This window comes from Amblyomma americanum, chromosome 2 (genome assembly GCF_052857255.1).
Source record: "Amblyomma americanum isolate KBUSLIRL-KWMA chromosome 2, ASM5285725v1, whole genome shotgun sequence".
In the NCBI taxonomy this organism is placed as follows: Eukaryota; Metazoa; Arthropoda; class Arachnida; order Ixodida; family Ixodidae; genus Amblyomma; species Amblyomma americanum.
In genome coordinates, this window is record NC_135498.1 from 145035926 (window position 1) to 145050031 (window position 14106).

The 14106-nt window shown below is 47.7% G+C and overlaps 1 protein-coding gene across 2 annotated transcripts in view; it reads left to right on the forward strand.

The window, feature by feature from the left end:
* Positions 1 to 14106, forward strand: part of LOC144121857 (glutathione S-transferase 1-like) — a 110045-nt gene that overhangs the window by 84890 nt on the left and 11049 nt on the right. The gene's annotated exons all lie outside the window — the stretch shown is intronic.

The window sequence follows — 14106 nt, forward strand, 5'->3', positions numbered from 1 at the left end:
CGAAACACAATTCGGATAATCAAACCAAACCATAAACTTTTTCCGCGAGAGTGTACTCCGGAGAAAATTGGTGCCCAACATTCCGATGCTGTGTCAGACAAGATGGTCTGCAAAATTCAAGTCTATTAGGATCTTCTCTCAACATTACGTGACCATAGTTGAAACACACGAGGAGCTCGCGTCAACGGAATCATGCTCGAACGCTGCAACTAGACAACGAGCTCACATCCTCTACTGCGCAACAACAAGCTCATCTTTCATCGTCTGCTTGTACAGTGTAGCGAAGTACAGCGCTCGGCTCGAACCAGTTACGAATATCCTGCAAGGTGTATACATGGACTTCCATTCTGTGCATGACCACATCAATGAACTGCAACTTATTTTTAGCGGCCACTGGACAAACGCTGTAGAGGAGTTCTCTGACATCATGAATGCAGCATGGAAGGCATCCAATCACTTAAATGCGGTGATATCTGCACCAACACAAGTCCCTCGTCAGGCCCACCGAGACAACTACGTGATTCAGTCGCCGGAGGAATACTACCGTGTGGCAATATGTGTGCCGTACTTGGACTCTCTCACTGCTTCTTTAGCTCGCCGCTTTTCTGAAACAATGAGTGGAGCTTCAAACTTCTCCAGCTGCATCCATCAAAAATCAAGCACTTGAGCCATGTTCAGTTCGTTTCCCTCGCCGAAGAACTCCAATGCTTTTACGGCATCGACAACTTCAAGGAAGAGGCCATCTCTTGGTACCAGATGTGGTGCAACAAAATTGGGGACCCATTAGAAATAACTTCCTGCGAGCTTCTACATCAGGCCAAGACATTCTTTCCCGGTGTTGGAAAAGCTCTCGAGGTGGCTCTGGCTTTGATCGTTACATCAGGCCAAGACATTCTTCCCCGGTGTTGCAAAACCCATTGAGGTGGCTCTGGCTTTGCCAGTTACTACCTGTACGGCCGAAAGCTCCTTCAGTGCAACGAGGAGAGTGAAACCCTGGCTATGCTCAACGATGACAAACGACAGGCTGTACGGCCTTTGTATGATGAGTGTGCACCGAGAGCGTGTAAAGCAGCACAGAAATAGCTTGAGCACCCGTGTCATCACGCAATTCGCCCAGAATAATCCGAGGCGTCTGCAGTTGCGCTTCAAGGAAGACTGACTGAGTGACTGTAGTTGCGTGCTTTTGACCATATTATGCTGTGAGCTGGTCATCAATTCGGGTGAGACGAGAACCCACATGCAGCAAGACTGAGCACTCTTCTCCACAAAGAAATATTATCTTTTTGAATGTTTGTTTATTAATTTTAATTGTTTTTTCGTTAATAAACTTCAATGTATCTCACCAAGCCGCGCATTAATTTGCTGTTTGTAACTTCTCTTTCTTGTGTGTATTTTACTTATTTATTTATAAATAAACAAATAAATTTATTCTGCAAATAGTGCCTTTTCGCTGCAAACATACCGCTTCCCCCCCCCCCCCCCCCTCCGGCGCCAACAACCCACGTTCCTTGTAAAAACTTCTGCGGACGCCCTTGGCTACGTGTAAAATTCAAGGCCGTTACTTAATAAAAATTGATGCCGAGTTTTCAAACCTCAATCACAAGAATAACGACCAATTGTGGGCCGAAGATATACAGCAGCTTTATCCGAAATTTCCTTTCAAAGCTTTTCAAAATGCGTCGTGAGCGTTGTTGGCTCAGTAATGCCTATGTGAGTAGTTGTAACCACCACACTGAACCCGCGGGAGCGCGTTTAGCGGTAGATGCATTACCATCATTCCTGTTTCAATGAACGAAAGTGTTGAACGAAAGTGTTGAACAACTGTCCGTCACGGTCCTGTCCGCCAAGGCTACAGGACATCCATAGGTGGCCTAGTGATGTCGAGAGGAGTTTCAAAAATTACCGTGTGTTCTTGTATTACTTGAAATATCAAGTGAAGCAGTACTAACTGCGAGCGGTTTTCTTTTATTTACCACCTACCATAAGGACATTGTGAAGGCACAAGATTGTTAGCCTTGGAGAGTTTCTAGCGCGTGAGGCCCGGCACCAAGGATTGCGACTGTGGCGTGGTATGCGGCATTCAAACATGAGTCGTGGTGGTGCCACCAGATGGCGCCACTTGTCCGTGAGGTGGACGAAAAAATTTTCGTGTCTTCGATGCAACTATAATGAACTATGTGTTTTACTTAAGTTACCACATGTCATTACTCGCTGTCCTGCGCGACCGCTTAGAGCACACTCCTTATTAAAACTAAGTTTCCTCAAAAACTGCACTTCGTTTATGGCAACAGAACATGGGTCAGCGCGCATGCATTCCTGCAGTGGAATAATCTAGGAGTAGCATAGATTAGACCGCTGATTTGTGATAATGAGAGCACAATACTGACCCCCTGGCAGGCAGACATCAGTTTTGCATTGATGTGCATATGGAGATATATATGACTAGTCCTGTTGCTCATTTTGGTCACGGGCTACTTCGTTGAAATTGAACGAGTATATTGTAACCCCTCCATCTCTATCCTTTTTGAGTGCTGAATTTAATTTAGTAGAATGGAGAACTGAACTTGTCGGTAACAGTTAAGTTTGGGTGGACAAGCAGAGATGGGCAGAAGACACACAAATAACAAGGAGCGCACAGAAGAGCGCTGATTCGCAACTAAATTTTCTATTCAGAAAAAAATCATACTTATAGCTACAATCAAATGATGCAGCAGCAGCAGAGCACATTCTAAAAAAAATAAGAGAGAATGTTTGGCACAATCGTATAGAGTTCGAAAGCACGGCATATCCAATGTACAGAATTGGTCTTTCATTAACATTCATAGATCCTCGGGAGTCCTCATACCACTCCTGGCACAGTGGCGCAGCGGGTAATCGGTGCGCCACGGCCCTCAGGTAGCAGGTGCTGCCACCGATGAAATTTGTGCGATACATGCTGCTGTTCCCGAGCCACAGCCCTGAGATGTCAGGTGCTGCCACCGGTGGAATATGTGCGATCAAGGTTGCCCTGTCACAGACAAACGCTAGACGATTTTGCTAGGTTCTGAACCTCCAGATTAGTAGTGCATTCGCACTAACTCTACATCATCTGGTAGTAGCACAGAGATCTTACACACGGTAACAAAAAAATAGGTACCTGTGTGCACAAAAACGCTGTTTGCAGCCTGGTCATCTTTCCCTCGTATGCTGTCGGTTGTTGCAAGTAGTCATTTGCGCAATGGCTGAGACATTTCAGCGTGACAGCGTTGAGGGTTCTCCCTTCAGAGGAAAAGGCCGTGTCGTCCCGTCGGCAACCGGCGTTGTTGATCCGCGATAGTCAGGATTGGTCGAAAAGGTTTGACGTCACACCTGGAGCGGTGGAATTGAAAGATCATTTAGACGTTGCGTAAATTAGTTTACAAGGTCGGAATACGATAAAATGTCATTACATATAGGTAAACTGAATGGCTTGTCCGGAAAAGAAAAATTTGGGTATTTAGCGAGGAGTCGCACCCCTGACCCTTGAATTGCGAATCAGACGTGCTACCCATAGGAAATGCCGCCATTTTTTTCTTTACTGCATGCAAATAAAAGCTGCCGAGCTACCAAAGTTTTTGCGTACTGTTGTTATCGGAGGCCCCAACAGCGGGAACAGACGAGCCCGGCAGGCGCCATCGAACTATGTTTGACCCAAAGGTACTGTCGTCCTGAAAAAAGGATTAGGAACGGCTCCTGGCGACGGTGAGCTGTGACGAAAGGCCTCTCATCCCTTCGTCCGGAGTATGGAATGCGGCGTTTCTCCCGAACTGCGCCCTCACGTGGACTGGCAGAAAGACCCGAACAAAGGCGTCGGACCTGCCTCGCTGGCTTGCGCTTGCGCGGCCAGACAAAGCGGGGGCGGACAGGGCTGATTCATCTTACCCTCTGGAATGCCTGGCGCCGTCAGGACGCATCACCGCCTACAAAGCCAACGACCTTACGCACATGATCAACCCGTCGGAAACCACATTCCAGAACGCCTCTTTCCAACGGAGGGGGTCACCGCCTGCTAAGCCAACGACCTTATGCACCTGCTCAACCGGTCGGAAATAGCATTCCAGGACCTCAAGGCGCCAGGATTCCTTATCGCCTGTGCACGTGTTTGTGGGGGCGGAGCGGTCACGGGGTTAGGGAAGAGACTATGAAGAGTGTGTCTGCCCATTGGACGCTTGATCAGCCACCGGTTCCCCTTGCTAGGTGCCTAGGGAATATCCACTGTATTTAAGCCGCGATTAGGCTGGTTTCACGGCACTCCATCTCCGACTTTTGGGTCTCCCTGCTTCTGTTGTAAATATGTAGCACTTCATCTCTGACTTTTGGTCTCCCTGCTTCTCTTGTAAATATGTAAATGAACCTTCAAGTTTACCAACCCTCCCTAAGGCTTCCCTCCGTCGCCTGCAGAGTTCATCGTCATGCGGTGAAGACCTCGGTCCCGATACCCAAGCATATCAACTGGTTGGCAGGGGTGGGATGGTCTGCGCCTGGTCCTGACTCTGGTATGGTAAGTGCGCGGTCTTTCTCTTGGAGCATTGCCAGGTTTTACAACTTTGGAAGATGGTTAGCTTAGGTAATCGAAGGTTGGTATAAGAGGCAGCCGGGGCTCCTCTGACCACGTGAGTAGAGACTTGCTGTTGCTTAAATAGTCATGGACTGGAAGAAGCTGCGCAAACCAGACCTAGTTCTCGTATGCGGGAATTGGGCATTGATTGTGGGTCGATCCGTAGAAAACCTGAATTGATTAGGGCAATTGAGGATTTCGGTACGGACGAGGAGGAGATAGTAGAATGTTGGGAGCTAATTAAAGAAAGGGAACAAAAGAAGCGAGAGGATGAACAAAAAAAGCGCGAAGAGCAGGAAAGAGAGCACGAAAGAAAGCGCGAAGAGCAGGAAAGGGAGCACCATAGGAAGCACGAAGAGCGGGAAAGAGAGCATGAAAGAGAGATCGAGAAAAAACGGCTCGATCTACAGATAGCTCAGGCTGCACAGGGAGAACGCACTAGGCTAGAGGTGCCGAACACAGTGGCAAGCCAGGCAGCATCAAAAATAAAAATAAAGGACCTCTTGCAACCGTACAAACTTTGAGAGGACATAGGGCTCTTTCTCGTGAACTTTGAGCGGGCATGTGAAAGTTGCGAGTTTCCGACCGAGTCTTGGCCGCAGAAACTTCTGACCAATCTTCCATGTGAGGCGGCCCAAGTACTCGCTCGTCTGGCAAAAGAGGAGGCGGCAGACTATACTAAAGTAAAGGCAGCACTCCTAAAAAAGTATCGACTGTCCGCAGAGGCCTTTCGGCGCCGCTTCAGGGAAGCCAGAAAACAGCCTAATCAGTCATTTCCGGTTTTTGCGTATAACCTTAAGGCAGACCTGAAGGAATGGCTAAAGAGAGAACAGGCTTACGGAACTCACGATAAAGTAATAGAGGTGATCTGCCTGGAGCAGTTTTTTGGCTCTTTGAGGGAAGAAATGCGCGTGTGGGTGCAGGACAGGCCGGGAAATAAAACCCTAGAAAGTGCAGCAGAGCTGGCCGAAGAGTTCTATGCCAAGCGCGTAGCAGAGGGTGCGCGTGCCCCCGTAAGCCACAAAGCAGAATCAAGCAACCCCATAAAGGGGGCGACCGAAAAAGAGAGGGATACGGCTTTTGAAGCCAGAAAGAAACCAGTGTGTTTCCGTTGTCACGAGCCCGGTCACTTCGCCCACGCTTGCAGGAAGCAGGAAATCGTTCTCTCCTTGGTGGAGGCGGGCGATGAGAACATGCGCGTGCTAGAGCCATACCTGAAAGACATGCAGGTTAATGGAAAACCGTGCCGGGTTCTGAGGGACTCCGCGGCCACCATGGACGTAATCCACCCCACACAACGTGAACGCAGCTGATTTTACTGGGGAATGTGCAGGGATTAGGCAGGTGGCCGAAGAGAATAGCGCGTGCTTGCTGATCGCACGAGTTAGAATAGAGGGCCCGTTTGGCGTTCTGGAAACGGAGGCAGCGGTATCACCGAATCTGCCGGAAAAATTTCCGTACCTCTTTTCAAATCGGTCGCAGCAGATGCTCCAAGAAGAGGGTTGTAGTTTCGGCGATCGAACCGTCCAGGCGCTCACTCATGCGAAGGCTCGCGAGATTGCAGCTGAAGTAAATCGTAGGAATAACGAAGGCTCTCCCACGACGGGTCAGGCAGGGGCAAACCCAGGAGGCGATGCTTCTGAGACGAGCGGAGAGGCTCGCGGCAGGAACAGATGCAACGCCGAGTACAAGGACTCAAAGGCGGTCCAGTTCGATCAGCTCGTGGTGCCGCAGCAATACCGCGCAGGCATCTTTAAATTGTGCCATGGGGGGGTTGGTCTTGCCACTTTGGAGTGAAGAAAACTAAAGCTAGGCTTCTACAGGAGTTTTATTGGCCTGGCTGCGTCAAGGATGTCAAGCAGTTTGTAAAGTCCTGCGACACCTGTCAGCGTGTCGGAAAGCCAGGAGATTTAAGGAAGGCTCCGAGGAAGCTAGTGCCCGTGATTAGCGAACCCTTCCGTCGTTGGTGGGGGACGTAGTCGGTCCTCTACCAGTGACTCAGTCGGGCTACCGCTACCGAAAAGGGCGGGAAAACGGGAATACCGACGGTCTCAGTCGTAGCTTTCCTGCATAATCTGGCGTAAAATGCCCTAATGCTCGAGAAAAGCTACCGTATAATTTTTGGTTTTGTTTTGTTTTTTTCTTGCTTCCCCGTACCTACCTTATTGCCGAAAAAAAAAGTTTCTTACCAAATTTCAGACGCATGTCTTTTGCGAAAAAAGGAAAAACAAAGAGGAACTAGTTTTGGTTCAGCACACTTCCGGGCGTGAGCTGTTGGCGAAGGTTAAGTCATCCAAAATTTTCAGCCATATTGCTCTGTATTAAAGACCTGGCAATGTTCTGAGGCTGGCCGCGTGCTGCCTAGCCGGAGGTAGGGGCTGAGCTCAGATCGGATCGCTGATGCTCCATTGAGGACCCTTGCCAGCTGTGCAGGTCAAGTGGACTGACTACTACGAGGCCGACTGGGACTCTGACGCCCATTCGTGGTGCACCGACCGGCTGCAACCACTTCGTGGCGTCTTCTTGGCGGCGGACGGATTGTTGTGATCGGAGGCCCCGACAGCGGGAACAGACGAGCCCGGCAGGCGCCATTGAACTATGTTTGACCCGAAGGTGCTGTCGTCCTGAGAAGAGGATTAGGAACGGCTCTTGGCGACGGTGAGCTATGACGAAAGGCCTCTAATCCCTTCGTCCGGAGTATGGAATGCGGCATTTCTCCCGAACTGCGCCCTCACGTGGACCGGCAGAAAGAGCCGAACAAAGGCGTCGGACCCGCCTCGCTCGCTTGCACTTGCGCGGCCAGGCAAAGCGGGGGCGGACACGGCTGATTCATCTTACCCTCTGGAATGCCCGGGGCCGTCAGGACGCATCACCGCCTACAAAGCCAACGACCTTACGCACATGATCAACCCGTCGGAAACCACATTCCAGAACGCCTCTTTCCAACGGAGGGGGTCACCGCCTGCTAAGCCAACGACCTTATTCACCTGCTCAACCGGTCGGAAATAGCATTCCAGGACCTCAAGGCGCCAGGATTCCTTATCGCCTGTGCACGTGTTTGTGGGGGCGGAGCGGTCACGGGGTTAGGGAAGAGACTATGAAGAGTGTGTCTGCCCATTGGATGCTTGATCAGCCACCGGTTTCCCTAGCTAGGTGCCTAGGGAATATCCACTGTATTTAAGCCGCGATTTGGCTGCTTTCACGGCACTCCATCTCTGACTTTTGGGTCTCCCTGCTTCTGTTTGTAAATATGTAGCACTTCATCTCTGACTTTTGGTCTCCCTGCTTCTCTTGTAAATATGTAAATAAACCTTCAAGTTTACCAACCCTCCCTAAGGCTTCCCTCCGTCGTCTGCAGAGTTCACCGTCATGCGGTGAAGACCTCGGTCCCGATACCCAAGCATATCAGTACACACATACTGTTTCGCGATACAGACGCACATTCTCCTGTCTTCGTACACTGAATTCCACCAGTCCATCAAAATTGTGAGAGTCGTACACATGCCTCAAGAAACGGCAAGCATTCAGGCGCCCGGCACTGCGCCGCATAACCCCCGCACCAAGGCACACTTTTCACTGAACATGCACTTAGATGTACGAAGTAATTCTTCGGGTCGATCCATCAAGCGGCTCTTCCAGGAGCTAAAATGTCGAATTAGCATTAACAGATCGTACGGAATCACGGCGTCTTTCAGGACATTCAAGAACCTTATACTGTAAGGCGAGATCTGAATGTCCTTGTTGATTCTCCGCTGTAGTGTGTCATAGAAAAACACTGCATCATTGCACCTCACAAAGCAATGATCGATCATCTCTGGCTGGCCGCGCAGGTGACAGTTCACCGGCCATGGCAAGTCTCCTTCGCGCGAAGCCAGTCCTTGACGGGTGGGGTCGATGGTCACGTTTAAAAAAGAAGTATTTCGCAGCAGGTTGAATATACCTACGGTAAACCAGCTTCAGTGATCTAGAATCCACAAAATCAAGGCAAGGCAGCTGATACCCGGGCACAGGGAATATATTCACCCCGTTCGTACGGCTTGGTTGAAGCGGGGATTTATATGTATGTCGTGTGGCCTTTAACGTAATGTGGCAGCTTTTGACTGTATGCTATGAATATGGTGACTGATTATAGAGGCACTAACTGCGAATGTAGTGATTGAGTAAGTAGCAAAGTGGATGCCCGTGAGCGGTGAGTGTACACGAACCACTGTTTGCATGTTTCGCGTGACAGCGGCGTGTCAAGATCAAGTGCAGTCGCTAATGGGGCCCATTAACGCTATCACGTCATATCCTTAAGGACGGAGCTTACGTGTTCCCGAAAGTGTAGTGAAAGCAGGTATGCTCAGTTCATCTCTTAAGCTTGAGTGACTGCTTCACAGCCAACAACTTCCCAGTTCCCGCACCACTTCTCCGAACCTCCTGCTCGACTATAAATAAATGAGAATTTTATTTAGAGTGTAAAGGATCAGATCAAGTATTCATTATTCCCACGGCACATTCAATGCGAATCAGTGCCATTCTTTCTTTTTTACTTTTTTCTTCAGTGTGGTTTCGTCGACAGAGCCAAGTTTCCCAAGCTTGCCGGCTACTACGAGCGAGTCAAATCTAAACTTGCTTGTTTCGACGAGATCTACGGGCCTGCCATTGTTATGATTAACCACATTTTGGCTACGCTGAAATAAAGTTGACACATATGTGCTGCGCTCACCGTGTGGCGACCATCACTAGGTATAAGCCGTACTTAATAAAAGACACTTGCTCTTATGCGACTTCAAGATTGTTTCTGTTTGCTTCCTTTGGCAGCTTTTTTTTTTCAGCACTAAAACTAAACGACATTGCCACAGCTGCGACCGAATGGAAACTGTTGCATGTTATCTTCATACCTAATGCCCATGAACTAAGAATAAGTAGAATATTTGATCACAAGAATAATACAAAACAGTATTCTACTCATCAGCTGCGGCAATGCGATGCGCGTACATTATTGTACAGTCGTCTGCAAGGCTATCTAGAGTGCCCGAACGCCGGCCTGGCGCACAAAGGAATTGAAATTTTGAGCGGGTGTTCGGATCTAAAGGCAATGCTTGTTCTGGGGCGAAGCAGTGTAGACATACAATTTGCCTTCGCAGTGACACTGTGCCACATATAAGGATCTTAATTAGGACTTCACTTTGCTCCGCAACACACCGCCTTCGGGTTTTAGATAACCAAGCTGATGACTGTACACAACGTGGCACAGCAAGCATACATTGAGTAGTTTAGAGATGTAAAATTGCAAGAAATTCTAAATGCTAAGAAATTTTTCCTTTTTTTGAAACTAAAAATAGAAAGAAAACAGCGAGAATTCATAGTTTCATTCAGAGCATTTGTTTTGTAACTCAAATACAAAAACGAGAATTCCATTCTTGCTCCAAAAAAAAAAAGATTTTTGAGGGGCTAAATAATACAACCAAAGAAAGATTCTGCCAAGCATTTTCAGGACAAAATGGTGACATATTGCATACACTGACTCGTCACTGCTGAGTAGAAGAAAATGGCTGGTGGTTTAGAATTGCTAAGCACGAAATATTGTGCGAAAGCGTGATTTTTTTGCAGGTGGACACCACCGCCATATAGCGCAAAGCGCGATTGAGAGGTCACCTCACACAGGGAGACAATTATGAGCGTTTCCTTTTGTTTTGTGACTCTATCAGAGGCTTCTCCTCCATGTTCAGATCCTGCGGGGCAGGAGGCTGATAGTGTTTTCGCCCTAGAATGCTTACAGTGCACCTTTTCCTATGTTGAGGGTCTAGTGCACGCATATTATTGCACGCGCTCTTTCGCAAACGTTTTGCGTAGCTTCATGTGCACATGACCGAAGTGCGAATAGTTTGTTCACACGACGCAGACGATGAGGGAATTCGGAGTAGCCAACATGGAACTGACGTGTGCGGTTGGTTGGTTCAAAGCCATTATCATCATCAGAAGAAAATAAACCAAAGGTTGTATAAGTTTGCCGCTGCCGCCTTGTGAGAAACAGGATTAGGCAAAGAGAAACAGGACGATAGTTCGGCATTTCATTGCGAGGGGCGGATTTACTATTTACTGAAACTACTAAAGCATTATTTCAGTCAACAGGAAGGGAACTGTTATTCCCTTACTCAATATTTAGTACAGAGGTACCGAGCAAAGGCAGCAGAGCAACCGGAAATCTAGCCGGAGTGGAAGACTTAGTAAATTCCTAACTTTTCTAGCAGTATCGTAATGCCTTCCGAGTTGAACCAAATGGTATGCGCAGGTTATGCTGGGGTTGTAAGAAGCTTCACCGGACTGCCACTTGTTATTGCCTGCTTAGAAGAGAGTAAATAAATGCATGAATGAAACTTTCAGTTTCATCAGCAGCGTCGCGGATCTGATCATCAGCCTCTAAAAGAGGAGGAACTCATTCTTAGTCTTAATTTTTCTAAATATATATTTGCACCGCTCCATTTGGGTGCTATCGTCAAACCCTGAATTTAACACTTCAAAACTCGATACACGTAGTGGATTACTGTGATCAATCCAGTTTGTCCAGCTTGCGTAAAATGTCCTCACTAAAGTCCTGCAATAGGCTCCGTAAAGACAAGTTTGGTCACGAGCCTTGCGCCACCTATCGCAGCTTTCACGAAACTGTGGGTAGGCGGGAGCGGAAGCGCCACGTGCTGCTGCACGCTTTCAGGGCACTGCAATGATCGCGAGTACTAGAGAAAATGACCTAAGAAATTCAAGGAAGCAAAATGCACAACTGCCGGTTATGCTGCGTCCAGAATTATCACAGCTGGGCGGGAAGCTTGGCGTCAAAATGTGAAAGTTTTCGGGTAGGGTGCACGACCGAGAAGTGGATTGTAGCTGTCCGAACAGTCAAGCCGATGACCTCTGTCACGATCAACGTCAGACGTGGAGCCATGCATTTAAAACCACATTTTCCAATTACGTGCACGTTACAACTCTGCGGCGTGAATTTAGAGTTTGATAATGCTAGAGCTACTTTCTAATTGCGGGCGTCTAACCGCACTTTTAGGGTTTGTGCGACTTCTTGCTGCGCTTTAGTTTCTTTGACGTTTGTGATCATCGGAAACACGTACGTATGTCGGAATCATAAGTAAACGGAATGCGAGAAGGGCGGGAGGGGTTATTTCGGCATTGTCACGCAAGCATATATCGCCCGAAATGTACGAATGTATGACGAGGCGTGCAATTCCACAGGTAATATTATACCTAGTGACTAGGTTGAGAGGCAGCACTATCTTTTTTTTATCCTAGAACCCGCATCCAATAAGCTTTGCTGCCAATAGCCCGTACTGACCCCTACAAAAGTATTCTGAGCATCGTAATTACGAAAAAGCTCGATTTTCTCGCCTTCTGGAGGCATGCCATGCCATTGAGGGGTGGACTGGACTGTGCAGGTAGCACAGAAAAGTGCAATGAACACGCTCCAGTATATGGCTGCATGTTCACATCGAGTGCCAAACAATCGGGCTTTTTTTTACGATCTCCATGTCCCATAAACGTCTGTGTTCGCCTCTGCTACGCGGCGTGCGCATACCACGCTGTAGTGCAATCTAGCTGTTGTCAATTTATTTTATCTTATGTTATATTCAGAGCGATGGCTGCGAATTTGTACTCAATTAATCAACAAGCATCTAAACTAAGCACCTCGCGAACGTATGCAAAAAAGCGAAATTGAAACGCATGTGAATTACTAATGTTAGCCGAGTCTATGCAACCAAGAGGCCTTCAAGAGATGAATGGTATCTGACGTGTTTCATACACCATAATCATTCCATAACAACCACGGTAGACACTATACTCATTGGAGTACGTTCCACTGATGCCAAAGACTGAATTTCCGCAATAAAATAAAACGCGACTGAATTGAGCCCTTCAGAGCGGCGGAACAACGTATTGTTATGAGCTTTTATTGGACATAAAGCCAGAAAAGGCGAGTTGCAATATTGCATAGCACAGCGCATGATGCAACAGAAGCACACGGCCGGCGGTCGTATACAAAACGCAGCGAGGACTTCAGAGAAGGTAGTGCGGCGAGCGCGTTCGCCTACCCAGTATCATCAGACCTGCCAAGGCGGCGCTGAAAGTGGTGCTGCTCCGCAGCGCCCTCTGGCCACTGTGCGGAGCCTATAAAGCCGGTTACTGTGACATGAAGTCAGAGAAAAACATGGTATTTAAACGGCCGAAGCCACAAAATGGTACACGCTGCGTGGCGCTGAAGACTCAATACCACCACGGGAATTTGGGATGTTCGGTGCACCGCATTGATTTTGCGTGCCTTCAGAAATAGTTGGTGTAAGCAAGGAAGCATTTTATAGGTCCTATTTTGCAGCGAAGAGGGAGAATCGGCTATGATAATCACTATGCTTTAGCATATTCTATCGGGACTTTCAGTTTTCTTAAAACTGCAAGTTCAGAACATACCATCGAGTTAGCATACTCTCTCGGGACTTTCAGTTTTCTTAAAACTGCAAGTTCAAAACATACCATCGAGTTCCGCGATGATGGCTACTGGCAGCCAACAGATGGCGCAAGTTAATCATGTCCATGAAAGCTGGACATATATCCATAGTACGAAAGCAACACCCGCATCGCGCTTGTCGCTGAGGTGTGGAAAAAGCTCTTCTGTATTGTAGGTTTTGTTCTGCTTTTAGATTACCGGATTGCCTTGTGTCTTTTCTTTCTGTATTTGTGCTTGTTAATTAGCTGTCAAGTGTCACACCAGTTATTGTTATAAATATCGGCGTCTAGTGTAAAATAAAGACGGTTCACCGCTACCGCTCGACCTCTGAGCCACGTCTCCGTTCCTCGGGGTCCGGGACCTGACACTAAAGGTACGCAGGAGAGGAGTTCCTGACTTTAAGATCCCTGCGTCATACTCATTTAGTAGAGGCTGACTTCATAAAAAAATTAAGGAGCACTCAAGTCGAGAAGGACTTTTCCGCCATTACGCCAACTTTCGTGTAGCTCTCGCATCCCTTCACAAATCTATAAAGACAACTGTTCTGCGGTTGGCTCTGCATTTTATTCTGTTCATAAAGAAATAGTAAAAGCCGCAATGTGCAGTCAAAAAGGGCAGTAGTGTCCAATACAGCCGTTCCACAACATTCCGCCACACTCAAGCGCCACACTCATTTTTTGTCGTTTTATACCGAGCGATATACAAGGAGGGTAAGCTTGCATTAATCATGTCTGACAAGGCTTGTGGTGATTCTGCAGTTTTCACTTCGCAGTCTTTGCAAGACTCCTCGCAACTGTACAGTTTTTCCCAACGAAATGAAATATTTTGTTGCGCAAGGAAAGGTATGTGCACTGATTTAAAACAAATCCCTTACCACGCTTGTTAACATCGTGTTTGTTTCCTTTCAAGCTTATGCCACAATTTGGTGAATAGAAACGACTGAGGGTGTTTCCTTAATTTACGTTCACACAGAGCAAAAACTGGTTCAGAGATACAGTGAATAAAATTGCAGAAAAGAATTGTCGGAAACTATCATCTCTAA